This window comes from Sander vitreus, chromosome 17, assembly GCF_031162955.1.
Source record: "Sander vitreus isolate 19-12246 chromosome 17, sanVit1, whole genome shotgun sequence".
Taxonomy (NCBI): domain Eukaryota; kingdom Metazoa; phylum Chordata; class Actinopteri; order Perciformes; family Percidae; genus Sander; species Sander vitreus.
The window spans coordinates 9,583,975-9,597,903 of record NC_135871.1 but is presented as its reverse complement, the minus strand read 5'-3'; the positions used below and the strand labels follow the sequence as shown (position 1 = coordinate 9,597,903).

At 41.1% G+C, this 13,929-nt stretch overlaps 1 protein-coding gene across 1 annotated transcript in view; it reads left to right on the top strand.

Moving 5' to 3' along the window:
- The window catches only part of cdh23 (cadherin-related 23), a 176,752-nt gene that overhangs the window by 19,676 nt on the left and 143,147 nt on the right, over positions 1-13,929 (top strand). The gene's annotated exons all lie outside the window — the stretch shown is intronic.

Sequence of the window (13,929 nt, the reverse complement as noted above, 5' to 3'; positions counted from 1 at the left end):
CCCTGTTTAGTTCTGACTCTGGGGACAACAAGCAGGCCTGTCCCAGACGACCTGAGAGGTCTGGGTGGTTCATAGTGTAGTAGCAGATCAGAAATGTATTTTGGCATCAATTCTTTGAGGCACTGGAAGCCAGTGTAGAGACTTCAGAACAGGAGTGATGTGATCCACTTTCTTGGTCTTAGTGAGGACTCGAGCAGCAGCGTTCTGAATCAGCTGCAGCTGTCTGATTGATTTTTTAGGGAGACCTGTAAAGACACCGTTACAGTAGTCAAGTCTACTGAAGATAAAAGCATGGACAAGTTTTTCCAAATCCTGAGACATAAGTCCTTTAACCCTTGATATATTTTTAAGGTGGTAATAGGCTGACTTTGTAATTGTCTTAATGTGGCTGTTAAAATTCAGGTCTGAGTCCATGACTACACCAAGATTTCTGGCTTTGTCTTGTTTTTAACATTACCGTTTGAAGCTGAGTGCTGACTTTTAATCGTTCCTCCTTTGCTCCAAAAACAACCACCTCAGTTTTTTCATCATTTAATTTAAGAAAGTTCTGGCACATCCAGTCGTTAATTTGTTCAGTGCACTTAGTCAGTTGTTGTATTGGACTATAGTCCCCTGGCGATAAGGTTATATAAATTTGTGTGTCATCCGCATAACTATGGTAACTTATTTTATTGTTTTCCATAATTTGAGCCAGTGGAAACATGTAGATGTTAAACAGGAGAGGCCCCAGAACGGAGCCTTGGGGAACTCCATACGTCATATTTGTATGCTCAGATGTATAATTCCCTATAGACACAAAGTAGTCCCTATTCTTTAAATAAGACTCCAACCACTTTAGTACTGAGCCAGAAATGCCAACCCAGTTTTCCAATCGGTCTAGTAATATGTCATGGTCGACCGTATCAAATGCAGCACTGAGATCAAGTAATACCAAGACTGAAATTTTGCCACTATCTGTGTTTAAGTGGATGTCATTAAAGACTTTAACAAGAGCTGTCTCAGTGCTGTGGTGTGGTCGAAAACCCGACTGGAAGGCATCAAAACTGTTTAGTGACAAGAAAAGGTTGAGTTGTTGAGAAACAGTTTTTTCAATAATTTTACTTAAAAATGGAAGGTTTGATATTGGCCTATAGTTGCTCATTAGTGACGTGTCTAGATTGTTCTTTTTTAAGAGTGGCTTAATGACTGCAGTTTTCAGGACCTGTGGGAAGATACCTGAGAGAAGAGATGTGTTAGATGAGACAGGTAGAAGATCTGTAGCCAAACAATTCGAAACATTTTTGAAAAGGCCCGTTGGTAGAATATCAAGGCAGCAGGAGGAGGTTTTCAGATGTTGTATAATGTCCTCCAGGTTTTTACGGTTAATCATATGAAATTGGGTCATATTGGAATTTGTTTTGCCTGGACACTGTGACAACACATACCCTGTACTCGATATGGAAGCACTGATTGTTTAATTTTCAGAATTTTGTCTTTGAAGAATCATTGCAGGCCTCGCAGGAACAAAGCACTGCTGAAGAGATAAAAAAAAAAATAAAAAAAAATCTATGTTAGCATGCTGGTAATGCAGATTCAGCCTATAGCTCCTTTTTTATAGTGATAACTGTATAAGTCCTGATCTTGCTATTGAAGCCATTATTGTTGCAGAAAGACTTATGCTACTCAGTTTTTGTTAAATTCAGTCAGACCCGGTGCCAGACACAAATTCACGGGCATGCCATTATTTTTTTGGGGGGGGGCACAAATTAAATAAATCTCATATAACATTATCTTAATTATCTTCCAAATGAGCACTGAATGAATTCATACAGGTCTACACGTTTAACAGATTTTATTTGGTATTGAAACAGCATAACAGCAGAGTGACTTCATTTTCACTGCCCAGTATGTACACTGAACATAGAACTATTGCGCACAACCACCATAGGCCTATACAGCGTATACAAAGAGGGATAATTGCGTTAGCCTAAATAATGGACAACATTGCGATACCAAATAAAAACAGGGAGAATAATGTAGGCCTTGGCAATCACTAAGCATCTTAATCACGAGTATTAACGTTAAATCTTTATTATTTATTTATGTTTGTTTTACTGTCTCTCAGCCTCTAACATGGGCTACAGGGAGCCAGCATAAAATACAAGCTCACCATTAGTAGAGCGGCAAGCGATGCTTTGCTGCAGAGTGAAATCTTCTCAAAAGGCTGTTCTTCCACTCCTCCCTGAATTTCTTTAAGTCCTTTTCAAATGCCAACTTAATTAAATTGGCCTTTCTTCGATGAAGCATGCTGAGACGATGATCTGTAAGAATGTTCTTTAGTGTGGAAAAAGAGTTCTCACAGAGTGCAGTGCTTGCACCAAAAGTCAAAGCGTGTTTCAGCGCTGTCATCACGTTTGGCATTGCTTCGAGAGGTTTGTGGAAGTGTTTTAGAACTTTTTTCATTGTCCATTTACCCCCGTCAGGTGGGGACGAGAGCTTCATTTGCTCAATTAGGAACTCTATATTCCGACTCCACAATGGCTGTATTAGAATGGTCCAGTAAAGGTTTCACTTTGGACACATCCAAAAAAGTAGAATCCTCCGGGTCGAGAGATTTGAGTGCATTCCATTAGCACACAGTTGCGCTCCCCAAAACGCTCCTTCATTTCCCCACAAACTGCATCAGTACAACTGAAATACAACCTGCGCAGCTCAGTTTCGTTGTTGGGATCTTCGTGTGTAATTCTTTTCTCAACTACATACATAGCAAAGGATGTGTTTGGTGTGCGCTGTTGTCTCTTTGGTGCGGGCTCCTCTGTTGCATCCTTGCAGCACTGAAAGAGTGCCATGAATTATGTCTCAGAGCGCAGATTTTCAACACATGTACATGCTGAATTTACAAGTTGCAAACCTGTAAACAGATCCATGTCCTCTGCCTGTAGCATTGTGTTAGGGGGGGCGAGCTATGACAAGATTTTGTGCTCTATCTCAGCGATGAATCTGAAACTTGGTTCAGACATGGCCTGTAGTAAACCTGTTGCTTCAACTGTGCTGTGGTGCTGTTGACTTGGTGCAAAAGGGTGGCAAGGTCATCAAATGATCTTAAAATGACAGAGACCGTGCCAAGATGACCAGTCCAGCGTTGCTCTAAGAGTCTCGTCAGGGTCTGTCCCTTATAGAGAAGGGAGACTGTAGGTTTTCTGCAGAACTTGTAGAGCAGGGGTCATCAACTACATTTTTCCAAGGGCCAGAATGTTTCTAAGCAGACACTCTGGGGGCCGGACTTCCAAATAAAGAAAATAAAATGAATTTATACCAAATACGCCTATTCTTGTTTGAAATTTTCACTTTCTTACTGAATTAATGCTAATTTTTCTTTTTTTACATTTATTAGTGTGAGCAAACTCCTAAAAAACATGGAAACTCCATAATGATAACTGGCTCTTTAACTACAAAAAGATCTCAGACTAGGAGTCAGTTCACTGAGGAGTGATGGTTAAAGTCATGACATGGTTGTAGTATGCAGCGTCCTGATTGGTGGAAAATGCTTGCAGAAAGAAATGGCTGTTGTCAGGTAAAAATGTCACTGTCAAAGAGGCTGAAGCGAAAAGTTGATGTGGAAAAGCCCAGCTTTAATGATGAATGGACTGATAAGCAGGCTATGCATTTGTCATATATGCCCCATTTGCAATGAAACAATGCTGTTGCAAAATAATACAACCAGCATCATCATCAAAAATGAAGAGCGCGAACATAACGATCGCCTCATTCACGTGCATATTAAGTAGCCATATGCATCTGTTTTGGTCTTATAATACATCCATAGGTTTACCGCTGCAGCGGAGTGGATGGCTCGTTCAGCCAGCGGTTAAATTGATTAAGAAATTGGTAAGAATTTGTCTAAATTTCAAGATTCCCAGCAAACTAAGAAACCGTTAAACTACAGACAGACAGCTTTTGTTTTAGCTTGTTTGTAAAAATTTGCTATTTGCAGAGTAGAGCTGTGTTCGTGTAAAACAGCCCGGTGGACAAGAGTGGACTGAGCAGACAGAGCAGATTGAAATATCGCTTTCTACATGTTTATGCCTGTCTATACAGGTGAGTGCATTGAAAAGTATTGACTTTTTACTCTCAAAGGTTTTATTTTAGCCTACTTACAGTAACGAGACTAGCGTGAGTTCATCTGCCCCAGCGGCCATTGGTAATCCTCTCTGTATCGTTCCCAGTCAGGTACTGCGTGTTTTAACGCACACACATCTCGGCTCAGCTGTGTGTGTGGAGCGTGGGCATCACTGTACAGAATCCCGGCATGTGAATAGAGATGCAAATACAGGGGGCTGGGTTTGTGCTCTACCTGTGTAATGTTACCTGCTGTAAATGCTTGAAATACTAAATAACAGAACACATTTTTTCCTCTTCACATTTTCTGAATTCATGCTTATTCTGCGGGCCAGACTAAACGCTTTGGCGGGCCAGATGTGGCCCGCGGGCCGCCAGTTGACGATGGCTGTTGTAGAGCATGTTGCACACTGTGAAAAAATCCAAAAAGGCTTGCTCAGTTGCCAAAGCATGAATGACCACCAAATGAAGTTGATTATTGAAACAGTGGACATATGGTATGTCTTTGTGAAGTTTCTGTTGCAGAAGTTTCTGCACTCCTCCGTGTTTGCCCGACATCAGGGAGGCGCCATCATACACCTGACTGATGATTTTTCCGGGACTCAGTCCTGCTTTTGTCGTGGAAATGGTCAGAAGACGCTCAGTTGGCTCGTACAGGTCATTGACAAAATGCACAATTATGGAAATATTTTCTGTTCCTGTAGGGTCTCTATTTCCATCCACTTTTATAGTGTAACTTGCCAACCTCTTTCACAATCTGATCCTGACCACAATACTCATAATGTCTATGGTTGTTCTGAATATCATGGCTAGTGTATCTAGCGTTGTGTGGAATAGACTGTGCTATTCTGGCCAAGGCAGAATCTTTCTTTAAAGTGTATTCAAACAAGGATAAAAATAGGCCACAGCCATCTCCAGACATATAATCAAAACCATCATTGTCCCCTCTAAAAGGTAGCTGGTTTACTGTAAGGAACTCAATGGCGTCAATGATAGCTTACAGGTAGTATCTATTACGTTGCAATTGTTCTTTATTCACCAACGTAGCAATTTCTGTACCCGTCTGAACACGTCTCTCCTTATCTCTCCACATAGCTTCACAGAGCTGGTGTTCTTTTGCTGATGCATGTTTGTTGAGTCCTTTGCCAGTCTCGACTGCATGCTTCCAATCGCAAAATCCACTTGGCGTAAAGGTCGAGTCTACAGCAGAGGAGGGTGCTCGGAACTTTCTGCATGGATAGCAGAATGCAGCGTCTGCCTGGATGGAGTATTCCAGCTAGCTTCTGCTACCATACCAGGCACTGTTGAAAGTTTTGTTTTTTTAGCCTGAGAACAAGCGTGCAGGAAAAGTTTTCAGGACAATTTGATTTGGTTTCTCAATGCCGAGATCCCCTGGTTCTGCCGCCTGTGATGAAGACCCTTGCTTTGGGTTACAGTGTCGGCTAGCAGCACCGTGGCTAATGCTAACTTCGGCAGTGACAACTTCAGAACTAACGTTACTCCCTGTACTTTCGCCGTATTTGTCACTTTCTTCCACTAACCTTGGTGGTTGTTGATTAACATTAAGGAAACGTCGTATATCCATAGCCTAAATTATCTCTTTAGTTTACATTAAGCTACCTATTCCCCGATAGCTTCCTGACATGCAGGCTGCATGTCAATTTCCATTTTAACCACATCAGTTTTGACAAACCAATCAAATCAATTTACAATTATTTTAATAAAATTAAGAACAAACACCCTTTTATTTTTATTCATGATTTTTATTTATATTCAAAACGATATATTTGTATTTATTATGGTAGCCTATGGATAAAAAATGTTGTACAAAATAAAAGGTGGGATTGGTGACAGGCTCGTCAGTAGTCAGTTAAAAAACTCTGACTCTGGGGACGGGCCTGGCCCCCTAAAGCCCGCCCATAATGCCGGGACTGAGTTCAGTCCACCCTATTACCACTTAATAGGGCCTGAAGTGGGCACGTTATCATTTTTGTATTGTTTTTAATTTACCAGAAATAAAACTGTCAAACAAAAATGATAAACAGGTCTGCATCAAGCAACTTTTCATCAAACTTGAAGAAAGAAAAAGCCTTTCTAAAAAGAATGAACCCAGATAACCCAAAACCAAGAGAGTTGAGTTTAGTTAGGTCTCAGTAGTCATTAAATATTTTAAGTCACAAGATTTCAAGTCTGTTAAACTCATTAAGTTATTTATTCTCGCGTCCTCATAATAATTAGTTCACTTCATAACATTTTTTTCAAAGTTTTTCAGCTTCTTAGGGTATGGTGACAAGCACTGCAGTACTAATACTTCTGCTACTAGTACTACTACTAGTACTACTACTGCTGCTACTGCTGCTACTACTTCTACCATTTAGCATATAGTGCTCGCTGCTGACACTGACAATGTGGTTCATCTGAAGGGCTTTGTAAGACCAGAGATTTCACTTGGCAGACATATCACTATCATTTCCATATTCTTGTTTTGCATTCATATTTTACAGTTCTTCAAATGCAAAATAGTCATCACACATTTTTATAGGTATATTAAAATGTAATAGCAATGGAATTGGCTAATAAACTGAATCTTTGTCTTCTCTCTGGTATTCGGTGAGGGTGACAAATAATCTCTGATTGGGAACTATTGTATTATTACTGAAATTGTAGTGTACATACAGTACAGCCTATCCAATGCTTAACTAGTGTGGCTAACATGTTATGAATTTTCAAAGAACGTGTTTAGAGACTTTTGTGGACTTTTTAAATTTATTTTGCAGATACAACCCTACCCTTTTCGTCATCCTTGTCCAAAACAGGGGAAAAAAACCACTTCTGATTCTCAGAGCTTTCACATATTCGTGATAGCTATATTTGTCAAGAGAAGGAGCCCTTGTTTTCTGAGGCAATGCTCCACGCTGTCCCTTCCAATGACAGCCAGGGCTGGAGGTCAACTCTGAGTTGCCACAGCCTCATTCTTGACCCCGGCTCCTGCCATTCCCCAACATCCCCATCTACATCCGCAGGGCTGACAGAAACAACATCAGCCCTATATTTCAGTAACACACGGGCCAAATGATAAACATGTAAACGGGGGAAAGGCCAAAAGGGAGAGGCTTTTGTTTCAGTTTGAGTGTGCGTGTGTGTGTGTGTGTGTGTGTGTGTGTGTGTGTGTGTGTGTGTGATCCTTCACAATGAAGGTGGCATGTTCCATTACCTGACCATGATTTAGCTCACTCTCAGGTAATAGTCATCCCTTGTGAGGTCAGCAGAGGGCCAGTGCCAGAGAGAGGGAGTGTAGGGAGGGTGAAAGAGAGAGGTAAATAACAGAATAAGAACAGGATTTAAAACTGAGGTGAGCAGCCAGAACTGGATGAAAAGAGCAAGACCAAAAGAAAAGGAAGGAATTCGGCAGGCGTTGCGAAGTGCCAGTGTTGATGGACGTGTTGGCATGTTGGCAGGAGTGTTGCGGTCTGGGGTGGATGCATGTGTGTTTGGAGCGGGCGTTTACTTTTGTGACAACGACAGGCCAGACTGGCTCAGCCGTCACTCCAGAAGCCTCAGTAGCACACAGCCAGCTGTCCACTCCTATCAGCGCTGCCTGCGTCCCTCTGTCTGGCCTCCACAAGCAGGACGGAGCGTGACGAGTGGATGACAAAAAGGAAAGAGAGAGAGAGAGAGAGAGAGAGAGGAGGGGGGGGGGGGGGGGGACAGCAATACTGCAATGGAATGGAAAATGGCAAGAGCCAAACTCTTTCCTGTGTGATTGGAGAGTGAGCGGAGCTGCGTGTGAATTTGCAGTGACAGGTCTGCCTCTCCTCACCAATGCGTGGGACGAATGTCCACTAATGTCCTTCTATGTCCTCTGACTTTTGCAATGTGACTGGTTAGTCACAGCCTTGTCACTCAGTGTTTTCATCATTTCACCATTTGGTGGTATTAGATAGCCAATCCTGGGCCGGACATCCAATCATACGCATCGTCCTCCTCAGTTCACTTTCTCTGATTTGCATGGCTCTGATCGAATGCGGTCCAAATGAATGATTCATATCTGGACAGCAGAGTCAACTCCGAAATATACTTTGATAACCAAATGTACTGATGTGTTTCATGCAGGGCCAAACTAACATCTCTTCTGTAATATTTGCATAATTGCCTAATGGTCTTACTTTATGTGAATTGTTTTACTTTGCCTTTTAAAATATATGTTTTCGATATTCACTGTATAGTTTCTGATGACATCCATCAATGTGAAACTGAAACAGACTGCCATCTTTGCTTTGTTTGTTTTTTTCACAAGGTTAAAGCACAGAGAGGTTTTTGATTTTAAGCTACAGAAACATAAACTCAATGTTGCTCCTCCCATTTGGGCTTTTAAAGTCAAACCATGAGCAATAGATCAGTTTATATAAAAGACAACTACATACTATCCTGTACTCTCACACTCACTCACATTAACAAAAGCTCACTGAATAAAATATTTGCGTGTCCCTTTAACCTAAAATCTATACCAGATGACTTTCAGAAAATGTTTGATACATGTAGACAACCACAGACACACATTTAGATGTAATCACATGAGTATAACGTGTTTTGCAAACTATGTAAAGAAATGTGTGTATGTCTATTCATTTAGGCGTACACACACACACATTTAGGACGTGTGTCTGGGAGGTGTGTATTTCTCACAGGAATGGCTAAAGGAAAGGCAGAGGGTGTTCTCCTTTCATCCGTGACAGATTTAGTCATAAATCTGTTGGATTAATACACAGCCTCCCAAGGACTCTCGTGGTGTGTGTTGTTGAAACACAGGAGTCACTTAAAGCCAGACCCCAGGCACTATTTGTCTTCGGCTCTCTTCCCCATCACGGTTATTGATGTCACAAACACACACACACACACACACACGCGCACACACACATACACACACATGCACACACACACATACACACACACAAAGAAGAGAAGGCCAGTTAAAATAGAGGGTAAATGAGAGGAAAATGAGAGAGACAAAGGAAAGATAATTTGGTTAATGTCTTTGGTAATATAAGGATTTCTGAAATAAATTAGCTTTTTCCAACAGACAAATATAACCTCCTTTGAAGAACAACAGTTGTAATGTATAAGTAAATTGTACTAATCTGCAGCAGTTGTGTCAATTTGTTGTATGTGTTGCATTTGTTTATTCGTGAAACAAAGGCTTGCAAACTTAATCATTGAGCTTTTTATTTTCTTTCCATCTTATTTTTTTATTGCTAGCTGGCTAATTGACCTCCCTGGGGAACAGACTTTACTGTCACTCTCCATCGCTCTCTCCATCCTACAGGGAAATAAACTATCTGCATTCATCCTCTTTTCCACTATTAAAGATGCCCCCTGAACAAATACACCTCTCTTTGTATGGAAATAGAGGTCCATGCATTCAGTTTCTGGCCACAGTTTATTTCCACATCCAACTGGCTTCCCAGACGGAGCCTGAATCTCTAGACATTAACGCAGCACACGGCACCGCTGGCAGAGAAAGCGGCAATGAGTTAATTTCAACTCCTCTCCATCTTATTTCTGAAAACCAAGAAGAAAGTTTAATTTATCGTGTGTTTGACTGGAGGTGAGTGTGCAAGTTAATGCATGTGCCCCCAAGAGATCTCTTAAAAGGATGAACCTGGAACAATTACTTAAATCCCCTGATGGAATCTGACTCGTGAATTACCCTCAAAGTGCTTCATATGAACCAGATTGACTGAAACAGTCAAGGTCACACACTGGTATCACTGCAGGGGATTTTGGCTTAGAGGTGTGTCCTGCCTGATCTACACAAATACATATGCAGCATATAGTTCTTCATAAAGTCTTCAGTCATTAACCGCCGTGTAAAGTTCACACCCACCTTGTTTCTTAACAGTTTAAGTTCAATTCTGTGCTCATATTTTGCGTTTGCACTGTAATGACCACAGGTCATAGCTATATTCCTGTTTCGTATTTATTCATTTCATGTATATTCATTTTAACAAAAGCCAAGTAGTATTGCTGCATCAATGTGCACCATTCCCTACCAGTTTATGACCGTATAGATCTTTCAGTGAAGGGATTCAAACAGATGCAGACACACACTCACTTTCTGTAAAAGCTGTGTACAAGAAACAGACCCATTTTGTTCTAATGGAGCACAGTCCATTAGCAGGACTTGGTTTTCAGTGGTCTTCCTGTTATCCCAGACCTGATCTGATGCTTAAAAGTAGACAACATTGTAGCTTAGAGTCACAGAATCACAACTCCTCTTTGTGACAGATGTGAAGACTTCGGTCTACAGAGTATACTGTTCAATTTCTCCTCACATGGACATCCATGAAGAGACAAATGCTGCACTTTAAGTAGAGAACAAAATGCAGCCACTGTACTGAATGAGCTCACTCTGCCAGTTAGTTGAAGCCAGTATTTGTCTGAATTTTTGATGGGAGTGATTGATGTGAGGTAGCATGGCTTCAACTCAGGGTTGCTGATGTGTTTGAAGGCTCTCTTTGTCAGTGGATAGATAGTGTGGTAACATGAGTGGCATCATACTGACTCATCAGCCTACTGATTGGATAGCTTCAATCCTGAGGCTCACGCACCCTGCCTCAAGACAATTCATCAAGTATTTATACAAAGCAGGTAAAGATCAAGATTCAGTCAGTCATAGCTCTTTGTTTTGCCGCTGCTTTGGTACTGGCACAGGCGTACTGAACATTGCCCATATACCCATTAAGCCTCTGTGCACAGTAAAATTCAAAGCTATAATTCACAACGTGTGAAATTGCAGTCCTGACAGTGCTTGTCCCAGTGAATCAGCGCTCAGATGAACGAGAGGTCTGGAGATGTCACCAACATAATAAACAGGGCTTTGGCCTATAGCCTCTTTTCTTTCTCAAGCCTGAGGCCCAGAGGGCAGGGCCGAGCCTAGTCCCCGTAACACGCGCAACTCCTATTGATCCAGCAGGGATTGATGTCCTCCAGCAGCTGATTTAGCACCCCCATTGGCTCCCTTGCCTTTCCTAAAAGGTTGAGCTGAGTAAAACATGCGGCAGCTGCTGTCTATAGGTTAGAAAGTCTTCCTACTTTCTTTTAACAAATCTCACCCCATCTGCCCTTTCCCATTTTTTCTTTAATTTAATTTCTTTTTATTCTGCTATGCTTCCTTTTTTGTGCATGTTTTACACTTTTGGCTCCCATTCTTGGCTCTTCTTCACCCATTTCCTTCACCCATATGTAAGATCAAATCTACTGTGCTCAGCATAAGTGAATACACCCATGCTAAAGTTGACTAAAAAGAGGAATAAAAAAATCATCTTTTGGAAATTGATCTTAATGCCTTAAAGGGGTGATAGAATGCAAAATCGATTTTACCTTGTCATAGTTGAATAACGACAGTTTGGTGGGTAATTAGGACATACATAGAAGCTCAACATCCCATTGGCATCCCTTTCCTCTGCAGATCTCACAATTTGAAACTGCCTCTGAAAACGGGCGAATCCCAACGAAGCTCATAGTTGACGTCAACTCGGTGGCTCCTCCTTATTTGGCTCTGGTCTCTATCTTTGTCACACCCCAACATTTACATAGGCTACACCACTGATCTGAGATCAGGTAGTCTTCTGAATAGGTCGCGCAGATCTCCGAAATTGTATACATTGTTGATGTGGGGCTATTTTAATTCCAAAGGCCAAGGGAACTTTATCAGGATGCATAGTATCCTGGATCCATCAAATAACTGGCCTTTAAAAATAAACATCTGCCTTCCTCTATGGGAATTTAACATAGGGGTGTACTTACTTATGCCCCTGTATTTTAAGGAAGAACATTTATTTATTTACGATACATTATTCATTCACAAAGAAAATTGGTGTCCTTAAGGTTGGAATTTTCCTCATTTTTTTAATTAAGGCATTAAGATCAATTTCCAAAAGAGGATTTTTTTTATTCCTCTTTTTAGTCAACTTTAGCATGGGTGTATTCACTTATGCTGAGCACTGTATATGAGCTTCATCAGTACATCCGTTGAAAAATGTACTCATGCATTCCTTCACATGCATTGAAATATTTGGCGTGTTGGGGAAGCAGCAGAACTTCTGTCTGTGGTTTTAAGAGGCTAAATAAAACTGCATGTATGTTGGTATCCTGCTTATCACAGAGCGAGTCTTGTAGGCTTTCTCTCACTTTTTTATTAACCCACAGGAGGACACTCTAAATCTACCAGGTCAGTATGGTGCTAGGCAAGTGTTGAGGTTCGACCTCCAGATGTCTTTAACTTACCTTGGTTTGTTGCATTGAGCTCTGCTTTGGTCATTCTGGCTTGACCTTACTGTTGGAATGCAGAAGCAAAATTCAGTATTCAGGATTCACTATTTGAGGTTCAGAGGACAATGGGAAAGAGAAAGGTGAGGTAGAGAGATGATTCCTCCAGCCCATCACTCTTGTCGTGAGAGCAGAGTAGAGGAGAAGAGGAGGGGCAATGTTAATGTGCACTGTATCATTCATAACAGTAATACTGGCATCACTTGCTGCTAAATAGCATCATTTGTCAGGGAAAGGGCTTGGTGCCACGGTGTTACAGATAAGAACCAGAAGGATAACTCCACTACGCATGCGCGCGCACACACACACACACACACACACACATTCTATGTACACTATGTACTTTTTAAAATACTTAAAGAGATATTTTGCTTATTCAAATCCAGCTGTGTTATTGCAGTGTGGCAAGTGTGTTTACATGAACAGTGTTTGGCTTCCCTCCGTGGCGCCAGTGCATGGAGACCAGTGGAGGTCTGCCGAGATACTTTTAAGGATATTTAATCCTGTTATTTATACAAATACCGTTAAAATCACACAAGCAATACAATGTCACAGTTCTTCCATATATTGGACAACTCTGTCTTTGAGGACAAAGTAAGTTCTCCTACCTAATCTCATCTATGCTGCTTTGTCAATATACTGTATGTTACTTCGGGCAAAATTGAAAACCTGACAATCTAAGAAAATTAAGAGACAAGATTGGAGCAAATTCATACATAAAGTGCAGTACCAAATCCTAATCTAATATACATCTGCTCACTAATTCAGCAGATGTAGACATATTCCAGCCTTCAGCCTTCATGTGCCGGCTATCCATAGCAGAGAATCTAACCCATATGCTTAATGGGTTAGTCTTAGTTTGCCTCTTTTTTTCCGCAGTAAAAGTTAATCTTCCACAAGACTTGCTCTCTGAATGATTTTATAATAATTAATTTGTTATCCTTCATTCAAGTGTACATCTACCCACATGGAGCAGAGAATTCCTCCACAGTCGAGAGGGCTGGAAGGAGGAGGAAAAAAAATCTGTTAGTTATTATTGATGACTATGAGGTAAAATGCTCAATTTGCACCGTCTTCAACAGAATTATAACTCACATTGAAAGAAGCTGAATTTGCATAAATCTCATTAGACGCGATGAGAGGAGTTCATAAATCGTTATATTAATTAGTCATTTTTGCAACCCTTTTATAGGAAAATTGGGTGTATTAATAAAACGAGAGGGGTGTGTGATTGTGAAGCCTAATTGGTCTTTGTGTTAAGGTTTTTGGTGCGCAAGTGACAGGCTTGATTTAGTTTGGCTTCACCTCTATTGTCTGACTGAGAGCCTGTAGGGGATGGGTGTGTGCGCGCACATGTATATGATCTGTGTGTTAACTCTCCCATTCATGCAGTCATATGCAATACCCTCCTTTTTCTATGTAGGGTGAAAGGTGGAGCTGAAGCCTATCCCAGCATGCGTGGTGTGAGGTCAGCATCGCAGGGCAAACCCACAAACATTCTGT